The 18,620-nt window shown below is 38.7% G+C and overlaps 1 long non-coding RNA gene across 1 annotated transcript in view; it reads right to left on the bottom strand.

The window, feature by feature from the left end:
* LOC137141357 (uncharacterized) overlaps window positions 1-18,276 on the bottom strand; it is a 36,159-nt gene extending 17,883 nt beyond the window's left edge. The window contains exons 1-2 of the long non-coding RNA XR_010916601.1: window positions 18,120-18,276; window positions 15,572-15,778 (exon numbers count right to left, since the gene is read on the bottom strand). This is a non-coding gene — a long non-coding RNA (uncharacterized lncRNA). The remainder of the gene's footprint in view (window positions 1-15,571; window positions 15,779-18,119) is intronic.
* Window positions 18,277-18,620: the final 344 nt, after the last annotated feature.

The raw sequence follows: 18,620 nt of genomic DNA, 5'->3' as shown, positions 1-18,620 counted from the left end.
ACATGTTTTCTGTCTGTTCAGGATCTCATCTGTCAATGAGCAGGGAGGGAATCCCAAAAAGCCTTTCTGGTTTTGTCCCAACATCCTTGTGTTATTCTTTTGCACACCTCCTTAGCAATTTGTCCATATTTACACTTTTTATTAGGATTCTTTTTAGATTTTCAAGGCACTAAAGAGCCTCTGATGGAGCTATATTGGCCTTTTACTATACTTCCTAGCTTTCCTTTGTATTGGGATAGTTTGCTGTTGTGCCTTTAATATTCTCTTTGAGAAACTGCCAGAACTCCTAAGCTCCTTTTCCCTTATATTTTCTTCCTAAGGGACCTTATCTACCTGTTCTCTAAGTTTATCCAAATCCATTGCCTTATGCTGTGGTTCTCACTCCTTCCTTTCCTTAGAATCATGAAATCAGTCATTTCATGATCACTGTCACCCAAATTGCCTTCAGATTTGCAGCCAATTCCTCCCTGTTACTCAGAATCAGGCATAAAGGATTAGGCCCCCAATTCTCATTTATTATAATTAACCTATTCTAAGTGCTGAGGTTCTTTTCTCATTACATTACTACCCACACTATCTCGAAACAAATATATAAATACATATGTAAAAAAAAAACTAAAAAAACCCATAGCAGCTTAAAGAACACCACTAATTTAACTGGGATTTCATTCAAAACCAAAACTTGGCATTGGCATTCCTGTAGGCATGGAATCAATTTGCTGCCTTAAACTACCTAAGGGACAGGTAATGATGACTGGGACATTAGTCTATCAGTCTCAGAATTCTCTGCTGCTTCAGAATGCACCATCTGCACAGGTAAGCTCACAACTAGTGTGACCAGATAGCAAGTGTGAAAAATCAGGATGGGGGAAAGGCACCTATATAAGGCAAAGCCTCAAATAAAATTGGGACATCTGATTAATCTACTCACAACAAGCATGGTTTTTTTACATTTTCTGCCTCTCCACCTCCATATTTAAAAACAAAAAAACAAAAACAAACAAAAAAAACCATTACTTTTTCAACCAATTATTTCTCAGATATATAATCATTAGAAATGTCAGTAAAATAATAACTTGAGGGTATTTCCTGATAAATTTGTTAATTACAACATCCTCGACTAATAAACACATACGTCTTTGGCCTCAAGTTTATTTAGCTGAGGATATGTGTATTACCTCATTAAGAGGAAACACCCTCAAGTTCTTATTTAAGTATCTCCAGAAGGAAAAACAGCTCAATTGAGGAGCTGCATAGCCCTGCTTTCCAAAATCCTACTTCAAAGGATTTCTCCATCTGTGCAAGAAAGTCCTGTACAGACAAATCATCAAAAATTAGATGAACTTCTCTTAGACCATTTAGACAAATAACCATAATTTCTTACATGAATATAGTGCTTTTTATCCTAAAGAATCCTCATGCACTAGAGACACATTATTTTTACCACCAAAGTGCAATCATCTCTAGAATCATAGAATCAGAGAATATTAGAGTTGGAAGGGACCTCAGGAGGTCATCTAGTCCAACCCCCTGCTCAAAGCAGGACTAACCTCACCTATATCATCCCAGCCAGGTCTTTGTCAAGCCTCAGCTTAAAAATCTCTAAAGATGGAGATTCCACCATCTCTCTAGGTAACCCATTCCAGTGCTTCACCACCCTCCTAGTGAAAAACTTTTTCCTAATGTCCAACCTAGACCTCCCGCCCTGCAACTTGAGACTGCAACGGCCTAGCCCCATCCTCCCTGGAACCCCCTTTCAGGTAGTTAAAGGCCACTATCAAATCCCTCCTCATTCTTCTCTTTTGCAGACTAAACAAGCCCAGTTCCCTCAGCCTCTCCTCATAAGTCCTGTGCTCCAGCCCCCTAATCATTTTGGTTGCCCTCCGCTGGACTCTCTCCAACTTGTCCACATCCTTTTTGTAGTGGGGGGCCCAAACCTGGACACAATATTCTAAATGCGGCCTCACCAATGCCGAATAGAGGGGAATAATCACTTCCTGTGACCTGCTGGCAATGCTCCTCCTAATGCAGCCCAATATGCTATTAGCCTTCTTGACAACCAGGGCACACTGCTGACTCATATCCAGCTTTTTATCCACTATTACCCCCAGGTCCTTTTCTGCAGAGACTAACAGCCAGATCCAAAGCCCATGGAAGTGAATGGAAAGGCTGCCATTAATTTCCAGGGGCTTTGGCTCAAGCTATAACAGCACACTGCAATACTATTAGTAACTATACACTTCTTTGTTTCTTTTCTTTTGCTATTGGACTGGAAACTGTTAAAGGGCCACAGCTGTTGCCCTTCACCTCCACAGTAGGTGTTTTTAGTGACAGGGGAAGTTATCCACCATTTAGAGTTAAGGCCCCAATCCAGCAAACATTTATACCTGTGCTTAACTTTAAGCATTTAAGTAGTCTCAGAATTTGTCTACACAGAGATTTAGTGCATGGTAAGCTGGGCTGTAAATCTACAATATATTAGCCTGCCAACCACAAACATGCCATGTTGACCCTTGTTGCCTGATTTTGGGTATTTAGTCATTTGAGTTGGATTATAGGCTCTCCAGTTGATCTGATCAGATGATAATGAGGTTCTAGTCCTAGAGGTTCTAATAATGAGGTTCTAGTCCTGTGCACCCCAGGGTGCATGACAGAAATGCTCACACTGATAACCGAATATGTATAGTTTTACAGACCTTTATTAAAATAGCATAGAATAATAAACAAATGAATAACCAAATGGAGAATGATTAGGATTACAGTCTTGTTCTAAAGACACATGTGATATATAGATATAGATATAGATATAATTGTATGCTTTGGATTCATATACTCACACCCTTCCCTAATGACCTGGTTGAGAGAGATGTCCGGTTCCTCAACTCTTGAGTGGAGGGGTGGAGAGCTAGGCAGTGCTAGAGCTAAGAGCTATAAGGCTAAGACTAAGACTACAAATAATACTAAGTATAAACTAAGAACAAAGATCCTAACCAATGCCAACACAAAAGAAACCCAGTAAAAGAAGTAGCTGATGATTACACCCAATTAATATGGTTTGCCCTTTTTATACTCTGAACAATATGGGTCCTCCTTCTAAGTCCAAACTTGGCTTCTTCACCCACAAATTATTAGGGTACACTTATTCTATAGACTAGCAGCTTCATGCGTATTAATGACATATCCATATCCTTTCCAGACGGTTCCAGAAGGTTTGCTTATCTCACCTATATTATTTCTGGCTCTTTCTGTGGATTTTGTGATGTATCTGTGAAGTTTACTCGGGGCATAAACTGAGCCCCCCCCCCCCGTCTTGATGCCTCATGATATATCTAGAGTAAAGGTTATAACCATATATGTAGCTTATCATTACTTATATGGCTCAAAGGTCCCGAACATATGTATGTTAATGGCCTTAGCTTTCATACAAGATGTGGCCTGTAGGTTGCTTGCATTACAGCTATAATACTTTGACATGAATCTATGACTCTATTATAATAAAACAATACTTAAATTTGTTAGGAAGAGTATATATGTGCAAGCAAGTGGGCTAGTCCTATAGGCTACACCCTGCTACCGCACAGTAAAATTGCTGTAGTGTGGCAGCACTATGTCAAAATACATTACGGAACTTTTAGTGCATGATAATAGGATCCACATAGCCACTTAATGGCAAGCTAGTGAGCTGTAGATTCACACCCTGTCTTGCCATGCACTAAGTCTCCAGGGAGAGAAGCCCTCAATGAACTCAGTGAGATGACTAATATGCTTAAAGTTCAGCATATGAGTTTTACTGTTTGCAGGATCCAATCCTGTGTTTGTAAAGTATTTTGGTATCCACTTGAAAGAAAAAGACTACATAAATCTAAGTTATCCTTAGACATTTTAGCAATATCTGCCTACTTCTTTAAGTAGCATAGCTAGACATCCAGACAGGCATATAGTTTTAAGGAAAGCTGTTTTTGTTTCCTGATTTTTCTCACTCTTCCCCCCACCCATATTTAATGTTGAAAAAGTTATAGATATTAGGCAAAGAGAAATTACAATCATTAATAGTATATACTCAGATACAAGACACTCATTATTCCACATCTACTCACTCATAGACATCATCCTACGTAGCAATACACATAATATTTCCAATTTGACTGCAGTCACCAATAAAGCTGAAAACAAGTAAGTTCTTATTTAATTAAAAATAAACAAGTAAGAGTTAGTACTAGGAATACCCAGAATACTTCTATGTAACTATAGCTGGGTACGTGTGTGTATGTGTGTGTACATAAGAGAGAGAGAGAGAGAGAAAGAGATAGTGCTGTTAATAGTAAATTTGCTGAAAATGCAGTTTCTGGAGCACCAAAACGATTTGTCAATTTAGGTCAAATTCAACTAATAGTTTCAACTGAAAAAAAAATGATTTTTTTTCCAAAAAAGTTGAAACAATTCAGTTGGACCATTTCAAAATGTTTTCAATTTTCATTTTAAAAACGTGTTTCAAAATTTAGCTATAAAAAACCAGGGGGGGGGGTAAAACAAACAAAGCAGAACTTTGGGGCGGGGGGATTCCAGTTCCGCCCCCAAACTGAAAAATCAATTACTTGCTCAGCTCAGTATATAACCCGTTTAAGTTCACAACCTAGTTAATCAAAACTGTGTATGCAGTTCAACTGAATTCAAGGACATTGTTTTATTGGAAACAGTTACACATCACACAAACATTTTCAAAACACAATTATAATGGGCACTATTAAATAAGTGATTGGAAAAACAGCTGATTCTCAGCTGCTTTTTATCATTTGTGTGCTTTGGTTTGTAAGACTTCAATCAGGTCAATGGTGTAAAAACTAGAGCAACAAAATGGAGACTAGAGCCCTATATTTTGAATGTTATACATTCAGATAGGAGAATTTACTCAATATAATGTTTTTATTACTTTTGTATTTCTTTTTATGAGGATTTCAAAAAGTTGTTCCGCACTATTAAGTCTTACAGAAGCCCTGTACAATAAATGACTTGCCCAAAGCCAAAGATAAAGTCAGTGGTAGAACCAAGAACAGCATGGAGGAGTTCTGGCTTACATGTCCCTGCACACTTCTATACATACGTATTGTAACAGGAATGCCTATCAGTTTATATTTCAGTTAAACATGAATGCTTATAAAATAATGTGCACCCTCTTTCTTCAGCTGCCTGACGTCTGTTCCCAGTATGACCAGCCTTCCCCACACACACCCATCCTCAGCACAGATCTGGATTGAGGAGGCCCCTCCAGGGAGTACATGATAGGGAAAATGCCACATAAGGGAGAGATCCATGCACAGAATGCCTCCCATGTGTATGGATCTGATGGGACAATGAATAAATATAAAAAGTAGATACCTACATATGGCTTTGCCAATAGTTGCAAGATGCTGGATTATTTGCTAGAAATCCAAACATTATCCTACAATTGAAGATCAGATGGCAGATCTTCTATGACTTGTTCCAGTGGACATAGCTTCTTACAAAATCGGAGAGAAACCAAGGAACTGTATGGAGATTGAAAGTTATTGTGTTTGTATAAAAATTAATTCATCAATAGATCCTGGCCTTTTTCACTTTAACCATGCACAGGTTAAAAATACATGGCAGACACTTCTTTATAATGCTACACAGGAAGCACTTTTTCTAGCGGGGCTCCGACATGAACAGTGATTATAGTTACTGAAATCTAACAAAGGGGAAAGATAGGAGCCAAAATTCCATAGACTTTTACACTCTGCCTTAATCAGTCACACAGCTTTGTCTATATAGTCTCTATTTCTTATGTTGTATTTCTAGCCAGAAACACTTCTTTTCTTGTAACTTGCTTATTCACCTGGGTTTTTTTTTTTTTAAGATTGTGTTATGTCATCATAGACAATTCAGTGGACAAAGATTTTAAAAGAAAAGGTAGTGTTTTGGGAGCTTCGTTATGCTGACAGTTCTGCATAGTGAAATGGTGGAATTTGATGGTATTTAACCCTTTCATTTCTGGTTTCTTATAATAATTGGGCGGGAGAAGTAGAAGGGCGAAAGAGTCAATCAATAGTTCCACATGGATGCCTCTTGTGGAGGGTATTCTCATGAGCAAGGACAATCGTGGGAGTAGGTAGTCCTGAACAGTCAAGAGGAGGAGGCTTAAGTACATTGGGAAAAAAGAAGCAGGAAAGCAGGAAAATGAGTGGGCTGGGAATGACCAGGTGGCCTGAGAGATCCTTCAGAGTGGACTGCTCATTTATGCTAGCTGGTCTATGGAAGAAATTACAGTTGATGGCTAATCCCACAGAGTGAAAGTGCAGAACGCTAGTCAAAGGGAAAGAAGTTTTTTTCTGTGTAATCTCCTTCTTAACCAAAGCCCTTTCCTCAGGGGCCCAGAGCAGCCATCACTATCTTCCCAGGGCCCATTTTGGTACTGATAGTATTGTGTATGTTCAAAGGCCTTCACCTCTGTACCTCCCCTGTCTCACTCCCTCCAAATGTCTTTGAGGGGTGGCCAATTCTTCAGGAACGAGCAGCTGGCCTAATCCCTCCCCTTCAATCTTTGGAGTGGTTGGTAAAGGTAAGCCACTCACTCAGATCTACAGGATCTTCAAAATAGAAGGCTGCCTGCCTCCCTTATTAGTAAAAGGACAGAATTCACAATTCTGTATTTTCTGCTGCTGAGTATACGAAAGCTCGCACACAAAAGGAAACAGATGGGGTTTCCATTAAGGAGGGGAGAAAAAATGTAGGGAGAGTGACTCCAGCTGATGTTTATCTTGGATGTTATTCAGATTCAAGTGTGCGATAGCATCTGAGTATTAGGAGCTGCAATAATAAGTATTACAATTATCAGCCTGGTCACCCATTCTTATTAAGCTTTATTATTATACTATATTAATAATCATAACCATTGACTGAGGAAAATTAAATCCCAATTTAATCCCTGTAATTCATGTGTTTGATTTTGGTTACATAATTTCTTCTATATAATTTAATTCTCCTACATCTGACTGGTGGATTTACAAGCTATTTATTTTTCTTTCTCAAAGTTGGTTTAAAACTAAGAAGGGCATTCTCAAGATAATATAATCAGTGTAACTGAGGAAATATTTATAAAAGGAGCCAACAGAATAAAACAGCAAAGGAGACAATTCCCTTCATGGTAAAATACGCACATTGTATTTTTAAATTCAGAAATCATGTGTGCCAGTACGAAAGGAACGGGAAGTAACTTTTTACAGCAAGGAACCAGATATAATAGCACTACAAGACAGTGGTTTCAGCAGCCTTTCCCCACTGGTTCCTTCCTCTCTCTCCATACATTGTGCTTGGTGGCCTATCATCTCTGTTGCATATAGAGAATCTTGTTCCACATGAAGAATTCTCCTTAGAAACTGGTGCCACTATCTGAGCACTGCGGTCTCTTTGAAATGAAATTTGAGCATTACTATTATTTTGTCTGAAGTCAAGAACTGCTTTTACGGAGACTACTGGCCTCTCATAATCATTGGCAATTGAAACCCAGGAAAAGGCAAGGGACTGGGGATTTGGGGAACTCAAATTAGGCTGAGCCCTGAGCAAATATATGAGCATCAGAAATTCTGACATCTGAAATCTCCTTTAGGACATTATTTTATTTTCTCCTTCTCTTTGCAAGGGGAAGGAACTGGTTTGCTTATTCGGTACAGATGCACTGATGAATCCTTATACCTGCTTTTCTAGAGGACTTGCATGTGTCCATTTTCCAGGATCACAGATGTATGGGCAGATTTCAAAAAGGCATCATCCCTTTGTGCAATACCAGGTTTAATTTATGTCATTAAACATCTACATGCTGGATTTCTGGGTGCAGTTATTCAGATGTACAAATGACATTAATTATGTCCATACTCATTTGCACCCATTAAATTATAGGTGGAATAAAAGAGGCAGAGTTGAAGCCTGACTAAACCTTAGGCCCAGAATATACTATTTTAGGTCACTTAAAACCAAATTTTCAAAGGGGCTTCAATCCACCATTCTAATTTGCATTAGTGTTTGCATGCACACTTTCTGCAGTGGGGAGGGATGCATGAGAAAATGTAGGAGCAAATTTAGGTGCTAGTTTTGGAAATGTGACCCTTAATGCTGCTCACTTGTTCCCCTGGCCTTATATAAAGTAAAATTTTGAAAAAAGCAGGCTGTCTGCCATGCTGAATAACACACATTGTAATATATTAAGCTGTGTAACATTTTCTATGACATGTTTCCACTACCTAACAGGAATCTTTGCATTTTAAACAATGAAAAAACTTAGAAGACAGCTAATTGTTTATACAATATAGAAGTGCGTGCTTTCAGTTTTTCAGGGATAATAATGAGGCCCACAAAACGTAATTGTTTTTAAGGTGTATTTAGAGCTTTCTCATTTAAACATGCCTGTTCACACCTTAATTCCTTAACTATTGACTTTCCAGGGATCTAAGTGGGTAAATGAAATCATATAGAAAATAATCAGTGCCCTAGCTTTCTGTTACACTACAGGAAATGGAATTTGTCTAGAATGAAACGTGTTCCTCTCAGCCAGAGAAATCCACAAGAAGAGATGCCAAGGAAATCTGTGAGATTCACCTTTCAGAGTTTGTAAATGATTATCTCCTTAGATGAGAGAGGATCTGGGGAACACTCAGAGTGCTGAGACTTGGTCTGCAAGCCCTATAGATTTGGGGAATTTTAAGGGAGAGCCCCTATGCTATGGAGGCAGGAAATGTCTGTAAGGATGGCTGATCCATCTCCACAGCTCTGTGGCCCAGAGTAATAATAATAATAGCATTATTCAGTTCAATTATTCAATTACCTCTTTAAATCATTAAAATATCCAGTCATGTACAATTTCCCTGAAGATACTGCAGGATTTTCAGTCAGCTGCTCCACTACATTGCAGCAGAGTTTAGGCTTTGCTTGCCACAGTGCACATAGGACCTGGAGCACACTGTTGTTAGCATACTAGCTTCTTTATAGCAGTCTGAATTTTGCAGATGTATGTACTTTTTGACTCAATTTTCTGTCTTTAAACATGTTATGATTTGATAGCAATGAAGTTATGCAATGCAAGAAGAAGCCAAAGCAAACCCCATTATGAACAGGCAATCCTATGCTGGAGGGTGTTGTTATCATTGCTATGTAACTGATGTGACTACTCCATAGAACTATGCTATATTTTACATGTACACAAGGCAAAGCAAAATATAGATCATTTTAGACTTCTTGAAGCCATATAAATCAGTCTTCATGTGGTTGTACAGAATGCACTATCAAAGTTCAGACCGCCAAAACTAGAATCAGCTGATAGCAGCTGCAGCCAGTGCTCAAAGTGTGAAGGGGAAGAGGGCTAAAACTTCCAGGATACTCCATAGCACAGCTCTGAATTTTAGAATAAAGCACATGGGGTATGAGTGAGCCCTGTAGCTCAAGTCTAATTATCAGACCACTCAAATTAGCTGTTGTATTTCTCTTTCCTTTGTCTCTTTCAAGTTACCCTTTGGTAAAAAAAAAAAAAAAAAATCACTTTCATTATTTTGGGCTTTGTAGCTTTTTGTACTCAAGTGAAACAAGAAGCAGCTTTTTAATTCCAATACAAAACAAGTGCAGAGACTAAGATCCTCTTAGGCAAAAGACTTCCAGATCTGGTCTCTCCTTGGTTTGAGCCAAATTCTGACACCCGCGCTGACAAGGAATAGCAACTTACTTCATATGTACAGGAGCATGGTGCTATTCAGGGTGACTAGGGTATTGGAATCTAACCCTTTGCATATATGTTTCTTGGTAATGGACTGATGTTTGACTGATGTCATAGAAACTGATAAAGGATGTTTGCTTTTTTCTAGTTGATCCCCTTTTTGTGAATTAGTATAATATTTAAAAATACATTAGTTCAGTTTCTTTCACATCCTAGATGTATTTATCCTACTTCTGAGCAGAGACGATGCACTTAAAGTGTGTATACAAGTCAGCCCAACCCTACGATTTGCTACCTGTATTCATTTCTGCTTGAGTGGCACATATCTACTGCAGACTTTCAGTCGGCATTCCAGAGCCGTGAAGGAATGTCATGTTTGTAAACCAAACAGGAAGAGGAATAAGCCAGACACTTACATCACCTGACAAATGTGTTTCTCAAACATGCAAGTTTATTTAAGGTTTTTACATGGAATGTGTTGACAAAAAAGAGAGAAAGAAAGAACTGGTACTATGCTCAACATGTTTTGCACCCTGTAAAAAAGAATTAAATGACCTAACCTTCCCACCCACCCCCTTTATGTCTGCAAGTGAACGTTTCTGAAATACTATAGCTACTGGCAGAACAGCAACACATAATAACATGGTAGCGACACATAAAACTGTCAGTCTTCAAGGGAAATAGATGGTTAGGCTGAGGGGGTAAACAGACTAAATCAATTTGAACATGCATGTTAAGGACTGTGAAAGGGCAGAGTTTAGTGTTGCTAGGCTGGAAAACATTTGTCTCTGTCTCGTTGTATTTCCCTACCATTCGGCGGAATCCACCCACAGACCTCTCACTTGGCTCCAGCCAGACTCCATGGCTGATTAATGGCAGCTGGAGGTGTCCACTAATTTCCTCACCTAATAATAAACTGCAACCCAAAACAGTGGGCTCCCCTCAGGCCTGCATTTAACATAACTATACACAGTATCAGGAAAAGGAACAATGACCGTGTCTCTGCTCATGTCTCTGAGATAATGAATGTTTAAGTGGGCTTGGGAGGTAATTTAGTTGGCTTTGGGCACACTATCTTTGTCTACTTTAGGACAAATTTCATTCAAATAACGTCTGGGACACTTCTACAAAGGCCTAATTTTCCAAAAATATTCCTGCCATCCCTGCAGCACTCAGTGTAAATTGACAGTCTTATCTAGCACAGATCAAAGCTAATCAGAGCAGCAACATTACCTTAAAAACAGAATGGCACTCTCTCTCGTATTCTAATCGCAGACTCACCAAAACACACAATTATGATTTAAGAGACTGAGGTTTAAGGAATCCATATGGCTCAGCACTTCCTACCCAAGGGTGCCCAATAAAACATTTTATATGAAGACATATCCTCAACAAGAACTTTTCCAGATTTTGTTCGCAACTGAAACAAACCCTTGTTACTGGAGGAGTTGCGTACATTTTTATATGCAATATTAAGATAATAAAGGCTGTATGGTTTATATGAGATATGTTAACCACTCTATAATATTTACAACATTAGTAAGCACACACATTTAATAATTAACAATTCATGAACGAAGGCCTACATTTTTCTCACCTTACTCAAGTGAGTAAGCTCCCTTGACTTCACTAAGACTATTTGTGTGAGCAAGGCAAGCAGACTTAGCCCTAAATTCACAATATAAAATGCCTTAAACAACTGATCCTCAAAATACGTCCTCTAGATCAATAAAAGAAAAGTTGTTACAAAATATGAGTCCAGTCCTGCATTCTTTGTGCACCTAAAATATCCATTGTTTTCAAAGCAGGGTCAGGTCATACACTGATAACAAAGCAAAGGAAAAAACATTTATGTGCCCTACAGAAGAGTGTGTCTGTGTGTGTGATAAACAAATATAAGCATAAATACATACTGCCCAAGTCTCCAATATATTTTGTAGATTTGCACAAACAAAAACTATGTCAAAAGGACATTAAGGCTATGTCTACACCGACAGCGGCAAAGTCGCCACCATCAGATCAACTTATCTGGATCGACTGAGCGGTCAGTGAAGACCCGCTCAGTCGATCCAGAAGTCAATGTTATTAATCCATCCCCGCAAGTGGCATAGTGCTACGTCAATGGGAACGCAGTTCCCGTTGGTGCAGTGCAGTGAAGATGGCACACAGAAGAGAAGCACAGCAATCGACAGGAGTTACACAAGTTCTTTGCGTATTTTGCGTAACTCCAGTCAATGCCGCCAAATCGCGACGGTAAGTGTAGACCAAGCCTAAGATTGCAAAGTCAAGTACTCAAAAGTTAGGAAATTCCAGAATTACAATCTGAATTCAGCCGTCAAGTGTATATGCATTATGATACAGCCTTTAATTACATGATCACATACTTTTTTTTTTTTTTTAACAGGACCTCTGACTCATTCAGTGCAACTGTTATTCCATCACATACCATCATACTGAATATGGTTCATCAGCAGAGTTGAAATCATTGACACACAGACCTCTTGCCACTTGAGCTAATGGAGTAAGCCATGATAGTTACTACATGGTCATTATCTGCCTATGTCTACACTTACAGCAATGTGTAAAATCACTGCATGCTCACCTCGCAGGGGTATAAATAGCAGCATAGACAGTGAGGCAAGCAGAGTATAGATATACAAGAACCTTAGGCATGTAATATTCCTTTGTCTCGCCACTGCCAGAGACTTTCCATGTGGCAGTGAAAGGCTCTGGCAGCGGGGACAAGGCTCAGACAGGCCCCCGCTGCTGAAGCCTTTCCCTGCTGCCTCCTCCAGCCAGAACCTTTCACTACCACATGTAGTTACACACCGCAATGTGGATGCAGCCTGCTTTTCACTTGTAGCATATAGCTACACACACCCCGCATACCGCCGCAAGTGCTGACAAGTCCTCTGTGTGGACCAGCACTGGAGGGAGATGGGGCATTGGCCAAAGAGTTTCACAGCTATCTGCTGACAGCAGAGTAATGGTGAGATTCAGGAATCTTCTATTCAAGGTGGTGATAGGTGGGGTGCTGTAGTAGGCAGAGACTCTTCTGCCCATTCCCCCCCCCCACAAGCTTGATTCTTTTTGCCCCATCCCCTCCAACCTATCCTTGTCCCAGACGTGTCTGTTCTCTTCCCTTGGCTCCTTGGCTCATTCCCATTCTCCTCATGTAGCCAGTCCCAGCCTCCACTCTTCAGGCTTCTCATACCTGTCCCAGTCTCCTTGCTCAACAAGTCCTAGTCTTACCACCTCCTGCCCCCTGAACTCCTTTTACAGTCCCAATCTCCCCCCAAGCTGTTTGTCCCATCTCTTGCACATTAAATCCCAGCCCCCCTCCCCCTCCAGCACTGTGTCTAATTTGTCTCTCTCCCCCCAGATGGTTTCCAATCACTATCTCATGTTCACCCTCCTTACCCGCTCTCTCAATCCCAACATCCCTCCCTGAGATCCTTGCCCAAACTCATGGTCCCTTAGCTCATTGTTCTAGTCTGTTTACCCAGCTAGTCCCAATTTTCCCCCATCCTCATCAGAGCTGTCGCCCTTTCCCTCTCCTCCCCCTTACCCCGCCCCCCCCCCCGACTCCTCTTTTCCTGACCAACTGGTTCTCGGTGCCAGTCTACTTGCCCAGTAAGTCCCAGTGTCTCCTGGGGCTTCCTATCCCAGTCCCCTCACATACTCAGTCTTCCCCATCCCATCTCCCACTTCCAGTCTCCATCCTCCCCATTAGCCTCCAGGGATGGTTTCTACTCCCATCCCCAGGCTCCTTGTCCCAGTCTACTCTCCCTACATGTACTCTTCAGATCCAGGTCTTATTCCCTCTGCATTTGAAATCGGCATCTTCCTCTTCCAAGTTACCTGGGCAGGACAAGGAATACAGTTGAGAATGCAGCCCAGACAGGATCCCTGCTGTCAGTTCAGGTGCAATTGAAAGAAACCCGTGTTCCTGGACGTGCATGGACCCAGACCTGGCACAGCCCACAGCAGTCCAGAGATGCACTTTCAAGGAAGTCCTGCTCAGCTCCAGGGTGCTAAACCCTAAAAAATCTCCACTAAACATGTGAAAACTGTGGTTTCTCACAGGCTTATAACTTGGCCAAATTTGCATGGATTTTCATGGAGATGACAAATGACACATCCTTGACATAAAGGCCACCCCTGCCAAATATCAGGTATATGCTCCAAAACATGGCGGTGCTAGATATTTTCAAAGTAAAAGGTGTCCAGGATTTTTTTTTTTTTTTAATATGGGCAAAACAATGTATTTTTCCATAGTCTCATTCTTGGAAACAGCTTAGCTATTTTCACTGAAAATTTCTAAAATAATTCATGGAATTCCTGGCATGGAAAATTTCAGCCCAAACTGTTTAAATCTGGCAAAGTTATAAGCAACTGAAAACAGGGTCTTATACTCTTAAATATTGTGCAACCTTCATAATAGAGAATGCTGCTATCCACTCATCCACTTGGTGCATTTTCTTTCATATATTTAAAACACATTTTAAATAACAAGAATTAACATTGTCAGTCATATATTTAATATATTGAAAATATATGTCTAGTCTCATACCTTATTATGGTGTCACATTCCAGATAACACAGTACGGCATCAAGCATTTCATCTATATACTTTAACTGTAACAAACTGTTTTCCAGAGTTGTGGGGTCAGGAACCAAGCCTCTCAGAGTTCACATTCTGACTGTCCATTATTATTAACACATAAAGACCTGGGCATCATCAACATGCTGCAAAAAGCTTAACTAATTACAGAATTCTCTAAATATCCCAGTGAGTTACGTAAGTAAAAGAAGAGAGTATTTTTCCTTCTCTCATGTCTTGTGTTCATTTTCAACAAATATTTGTTCATTTGCGTTTTACCAATTTGAATGTTTGCAGAAAGCAAATGTCAAAGTTGAATGATATTTGCAGAAACCAAATTTCAGATTTTTACATGAGTATCTTCATCCGAAGTACTTTCATATTCATCAAGGTTCAAATCCAGCAAAGCACTCAGACACTTATTGAACATTAAACACATCAATGATCTCATTTACAAACAATCCCATATGACTTATCTGACCAATCAAAACTAAATACAATTTGTATTTCTAACATTGAAAAAGATATTTGCCATCTGTTTGCCATTAATCCACATGATTAAAAATGTACCAAAAAAATCAATTTTATCTTGCTCAAATCTACTGAGCATCATGCAAGTAGCCAGGAAATACAGATTACTGCAAGATATGATAACAAATACAGAGAGAGAAATTTGAGGATCAAATAATAAAGTGATGTCAATTTTTTTTAATCTTTAAAAAGCTACATCCTTGAAAAAAGACCCATTGAAGGAACACAAATTCCATGTGACTGTTTTCTGTGTAATAGGTTTCTAAGATGCATTTAAAAAACAGATTTTAAAAAAATACTAGAGCTTTAGTACGTTAGGATGTTATCTGATTTATATTCCCCCTGAAAAGGAAAGAAAGGAAGGCTAAGTATCTCATATTCTCAGTGTCTGGGCTGTTGCAACACACGGATACCAACTCTTCCCCCCACCCCCGCTCCAGTAGTGCTTCCTTGCTGTAGGAATGGGATATATTTGATTTCAAAAGAGAAGAAAATTGTGTTTCATGTTATTTGACAGCACCCATTGATACTTGCATTTCTTAATCACTGTAAAAACAAAAATTCATATGTGTATACATGTATGTTACTTCACAGAAGTAGAGCTAATAAACTGCACACTGAGAAGAGATTATAAGACATGACTGGCAAAGTGTGATTGCACTGGTAACTGCTGGGACCAAGGGACTAAAAAGTAATAATGATTTTTCCAGAAGTCTTACCGTAGCTTGGGAGGAAACTGATTTTCCAGGTATCTGTGCAAATGGATAGTTCATTCTCTTCGGAGATTTGCCCGTCCCTTCCTCTAGCTTCCCTCCTTCAGGGAGGAATCAGCAGGAAATGTAGACCAATTTTAAATGTGTCTTTATTTTCTCCAGTATATTAAAAGGGATCATGGCAATACTGCTGTAGATGTCTCCGGATATAGCCTTGAAACATGGAACAGATTAAGACAAAAACATAAGGAAGCAAACAGGAAAATATTTTACTTTTTTTTTTTTAAACATACAAAAATAATTTAATTAAAAGTAGGAGAAAAATCTTCTATCCTGAGAAGGATTATGTCCTGCTAGGCGTATCCATGTTATTTCTGCACATCAACCAGTACTAAGAATGCTGATACTAGAAACCATTTAATTTTCCAGTCAGTAATTTATAAACAAGTCCAATTTAAATAACTACTTTTTAAAATTACTATAGAGGAGATTTATTTTGTAATCATTAATGATCCATTGTCTGCCCCATTTTCAAAGGTGAACTGAAAGGCTTGATAACTTGCCAGCAGCTTGAATGCAGAGTTCTGGGTCTCACCTGGAACAGTAGATGATAAAATCTAAAACAATATTACTTCTACTGTCTCAAATCTGTAAGTAAGCATATACTTAACCACAAAACATGCTTTGAAGTTAAGCACATATATAAGTGTTTCAGGACTGGGGCTTAGAAGCGTAATGATGTCCCCAGTAGTTGCAGCCTCCTAGCCAGATTTAGTAATTTTCTTTATTCAAGACCAGGTGACACATTGTGACTTCCCAAGACGTAACGCAATCCTTCATCATTTTTTATTTGAAATCACACATTGTTCTTCTTCCTTACTGAAAAGGATATTACATGAAGTAGTTTTTCCAATATGTTGTCAGCACCTTGTTGGAACACAGATGTGTAAAAGGTATTTCAAAACTTTGCCTCAAGAGCAGTCTAGTTTACCATAAACATTGTTTTAACATCAAGCAGTTCGGATGCTTCCTCACACATAATTTAAGAGACCAGCAACTGAAAGTTACAGAAATGACTCAATGAATCACTGAAATTTTTGAAAAATTTGGTTTTAGTTCAACCCAAAATCAAAATTTGGGTTTTTTTGGAACTGCCAGCAAACCGAAAAAGCCATTATTTGCACACCTCTAGTGAGAGCATTGATGGAACATAAAAGATTAATTGTTCCTGGTGACTTGAAAGATAATGGAATGGAGTTATGGTATCTCAGTATAATATGGGATATTAAGATACTAAAGTTGTGACATGATATGTGATTGATACTAATCAGCCCATTAAAATAATGTACAAAATAATGGAATGGCTGATACAAGAGTCAATTAATAACGAATTTAATGTATGTAATACTCTTGAATACATTTGCGTTTGGAGCTCTAATTTTTAAAAAAATCTTATGTTGTGATTAATGACTAAATAGCTGCAGATAAGGTTGGAATTAATGTCTGCTCAAGATTTTCTCCCCAAAATATACCATTTTATGATTTCATAAGTATTTTATGATATTATATTTTATATATATTTATATTATATAAATATATTTAATGATAAAACTGATTTAATTCACACTAAAGTGAAATCACAACCCCTTTGTAGTTGTATCCAGTACAAACACAAGAGACAGATTTAGAAATTCCCTCTTTTGGAGGATGGAGCATCTCAGTGAATCCTTAATCAGGTAAATATGGTGGCTACTGTCAGGTACATAAGTGCATAAATAAAGCCAAATTTCAATCATCTGCCATGTGAATCTCAAAGTATAGTAAGACACTGACTATGTCAGTGTATTCATATTCTTTTGATATATTTATATATTCTCAAAAGACCTGCAAGTTTTCAAGTAGAATTCTTAAGTGCTTCTTTAAAATAACATTTAAATACAGTAACAATACACTATAGAATTCTGGATATTTTGTAAATTTTTTAAAATACGTGGCTGCATTCTTCATATCATAATTTGAATAGCCTCAGTTTGTCTTTACCTCTTCATGTCAGGCTATTATTGTAATTTGCAAACCTACATTGTACAGCATCTCCAGAGAGAAATATACATATCAAGAGGAAAGAACAATAACAAAAAATAACGGGTAACATTCTTTGTCTTTCATGTCATTCACTTCCCTCACTTGTAGCATAATAATTTCTGTTTTACATGATTGTGATGGCTATATCAGTAGACACCCACCAAGACTGCTTAAATGAATTTGCCTATGCTGCATTCTCTGCAGCAAAGTTAAAGTACTGTTATGGAGATTCATACCCCTCTGAACACAAGGGCTCACTTAGGGCCTGATCCAATGTCCACTGAAGTCAGTGAGAATCTTTCAATTGAATTCAGTGAGCATTGGATTGTGGCCTTGGTTTTAGAGAATTTATAAAAAACTGAAAGAAAAAAAAAAGTTATTTTTCATTTAATAGCTGGGGATGCTGAAATTCTGTAGTAAATATAATCTGTCTGAAGACTGAGCTAGTTATATATTTGTTAATTCTGTTTACCAAGGTTCTAGTCTGCAGGTCTCCTTCTGAACTTCGGGTTCTTGGAAAGATGAACAACACTTTTATGAAGCTGGACTCTTTTAATGACCACTCCATTCCTTTAAACACATCTATTATCCCTCAACACTACTCCTTCTGTGCTGAGATTATGTGTTCCCATACTAGAAAAGAAGAAAACAAAGTCAGAAAGAAAAAGGAAAGCTGATCTACTGTCAGAACCCCAGCTTACCTCAGCAGCCCCCTATTTTTAACTCGATTGCAAACGATATCTGTGATCAAAGGGCCAGAACCCCTGGAGGAGCTTAGGCGAACAGCATGGTGGCCGGAATTCTTCCTGATGATTTGTAAGCAGGAAAAGACTTTTGACATGAAAGACAGCTTAAACAGCACAAGAATAGCAATAAATCAGCTGTAAAATGCTTAACATTGCCCTTGAACTAATGCAAATTGTTCCAAACAATTTTTCCTTTTTTTGCAGTCTCTGGATGCCCTGCTGGGGCA

This window comes from Emydura macquarii, unplaced genomic scaffold (assembly GCF_026122565.2).
Source record: "Emydura macquarii macquarii isolate MOO-44397 ecotype Brisbane River unplaced genomic scaffold, CSIRO-AGI_Emac_v2 contig_3044, whole genome shotgun sequence".
Classification (NCBI taxonomy): domain Eukaryota; kingdom Metazoa; phylum Chordata; order Testudines; family Chelidae; genus Emydura; species Emydura macquarii.
The sequence above is the reverse complement of the archived record's forward strand: the minus strand, read 5'-3'. Positions and strand labels throughout refer to the sequence as shown.